The sequence below is a fragment of the Halichoerus grypus genome, chromosome 13 (genome assembly GCF_964656455.1).
Source record: "Halichoerus grypus chromosome 13, mHalGry1.hap1.1, whole genome shotgun sequence".
In the NCBI taxonomy this organism is placed as follows: domain Eukaryota; kingdom Metazoa; phylum Chordata; class Mammalia; order Carnivora; family Phocidae; genus Halichoerus; species Halichoerus grypus.
In genome coordinates, this window is record NC_135724.1 from 2,831,980 (window position 1) to 2,834,947 (window position 2,968).

At 43.3% G+C, this 2,968-nt stretch overlaps 1 pseudogene; it reads left to right on the top strand.

Annotated features, from left to right (window-relative positions):
• The first annotated feature begins 2,243 nt into the window (after positions 1-2,243).
• On the top strand, positions 2,244-2,724 carry LOC118536706 (small ribosomal subunit protein eS10 pseudogene; annotated as a pseudogene).
• Positions 2,725-2,968: the final 244 nt, after the last annotated feature.

The window sequence follows — 2,968 nt, forward strand, 5'->3', positions numbered from 1 at the left end:
CATGATTTCTTGATGTAATGCGATTTTTTTTTTTAAATTTCATGGACCGACATAATTTTCCACAGAACTAGAACAAATAACACTAATATTTTATGGAACAACAAAAGACCCCAAATAGCTGATGCTTTCCTGAGAAAGAAGAACAAAGCTAGAGGTATCACAATTCCAGATTTCAAGGTATACTACAAAGCTGTAGGAATAAAAACAGTATGGCGCTGGCACAAAAACAGACACATAGATCACTGGAACAGATTAGAGAGCTCAGGAATAAACCCATGTTTATATGGTCAATTAATCCATGACAAGGGAGACAATAATATACAGTGGGGAAAAGATAGACTCTTCAATAAATGGTGCTGGGAAAACTTGACAGCCACATGCAAAATAATAAGACTTGATCACTTTCGAACACCATCCACAAAATAAGCTCAAGATGGAATAAAGATGTAAATGTGAAACCTGAACCATAAAAAACCTGGATGAGAACACAGACAGAATGTCTCTGACATCAGTTGCACAACGTTTTTCTAGATATGTCTCCTGAAGCAAGGGAAACAAAAGTAAGAATAAACTATTAGAACTACATCAAGATAAAAATCTTCTGCACGGCAAAGGAATCAACCAACAGAACTAAAAGACAATCTGCTGAATGGGAGAAGATATTTGCAAATGACATACCTGATAAAGGGTTGGTATCCAAAATATATAAAGAACTGATACAACTCAACACCAAAAAAAACCCCGAACAATCTTGTTAAAAAACGATCAAAGGACCTGAGTAGATACTTTTCCAAAGTAGACATCCAGATGGCTAACAGACACATGAAAAGATGCTCAGCATCATTCATCATCAGGGAAATGCAAAGCAAACCACAATGAGATATTGCCTTACACCAGTCAGGATGGCTAAAATTAAAAAGACAAGAAATAACAAGTGTTGGTGAGGATGTGGAGAAAAGGGGCCGCTTATGCCCTGTTGGTGAAATGAGAATTTGTGCAGCCACTGTGAAAAACAGTGTGGAGGTTCCTTGAAGAATTAAAAATGGAAATACCATATGATCCAATAATTCCACCCCTGGGTATTTAACCCTAGAAAACAAAAACACTAATTCAAAAACACATATGCACCCTTATGTTTATTTGTAGCATTATTTATAATAGTCAAGATATAGAAGCAGAGTAAGTGCCCACAATAGAGGAATGGGTAAGGAAGATGTGGTATGTATGTATAAACACACACACGCATACACACACGTACACACACATGTGCACATACAGGAATATTATGCAACCATAAAAAAGATGAGATCTTGCCATTTGCAGCAACATGGATGGAGCTAGAGGTTTAATGCTAAGTGAAATAAGACAGACTGAGAAAGACAAATACTATATAATTTCACTCATATGTGGAATCTAAGAAGCAAAACAAGCAAACAAAAAAAAGACAAATAAAAAAAGACTCTTAAAAAATGACTCTTAAATACAGAGAACAAACTGGTGGTTGCCTGAGGGGAGGTGGGTGGAGGGACGGGTGAAATAGGTCATGGGGATTAAGAGCACTCTTATTGTGATGAGCCCTCAGAAATGCACAGAACGGTTGAATCACTCTGTTGTACACCTGAAAGTAATATAATGCTGGATGTTAATTATCCCTGAATTAAAAATAAATAATAAAATAAATAAATAAAAAATAAAACAAACGAATTAGCAACAAACAAGGAGCAGAATCAGACCCATAAATACAGAGAACAAAGGGGTGGTTGCTAAAGGGGAGCATGGGTGGGGGGATGGGCAGAGTGTGGGAAGGGAAGCGGGAGGTTCAGGCTTCCTAGTTATGCAATGGATGAGTCATGGGGGTAAAGACACAGCGTGGGGAACATGGTCAAGGGTGTTGTAGTCATGCTGTATGGTGACGGGTGTAGGTACACTTGTGAACACGTACAACACCTGGAGAAGCTGAATCACTATGTTGTACACTCGAGACTCATGTAACCATGTGTGTCAACGGCACTCAAAACATTTTTGAAAAATTTCATGGAGACCTACAATGAATGCTGAGAAAAGAAAAAGAACATATAAAACATTCTCACTATGATTTTTCACACTTTCCATTTTGTATCTTAAACAGAATGAGGATTTTCCCTTCCCATATTGTCTACCTATTACACAATCATATACCACGGGCAAGAGGCGCTGCGTATGCCCGGTCCTTTCCAGCCTGGCCCCGATGTAACGGCGCCCCGATGTCGATGCCCGAGAAGAGCCAAATGGCCAGTTACGAACTCCTTTTACAGGAGGCAGTGATGGTGGCCAGGAAGGGTGTCCACATTGAACACCCTGAGCGGGCAGACAAGAGTGGGCCCAATCTTCACATCATGGGGGCCACACGGCCTCTCAGATCATGAGGCTATGTAAAGGACCCATGGGCCTGGAGATATTTCTACTGGTACATTGCCAACGAGGGTGTCCAGTAGCTCCGGGATAACCTCCACCCGCCCCCGAGAATGTGCTGCACGGCAGCCGTCCTGAGACGGGGGGCCTCGGCCCCAAGCCTGCAGGGAGAGCGGCCTCCAGCCCCGCACCAGGGGGGAAGCTGATCTACACCTATGGACGAAGCACCGTGCCCGCTGGGGCCCCAAGAAGGCTGAGGCTGCGGCTGGGTCAGCAACCGAATCCCCCTTCAGAGGCGGCTTTGGTCCTGGACGTGGTCAGCCACCTCAGTAAAGTTGGAGGACACTGTTTTGTGTTGAGTGAATACCACAGGCAGAGTGCGTCATCGTCTAAAGCAGCTCCTACAGGTCACATTCAGTCACCCGTGGGTGTGGCGCCATTCCAAAGTCACAGAGTGGAAACTGAGGCCCGGGAAGTTGTCTTCCCCAGACACCCGGGTGCTGTCAGGGTTCAAACCCCAACTGCAGAGCTCCAGAGACCTTGCTCTCCATCCTTCTGCCGGATGCTCAGCAAATAA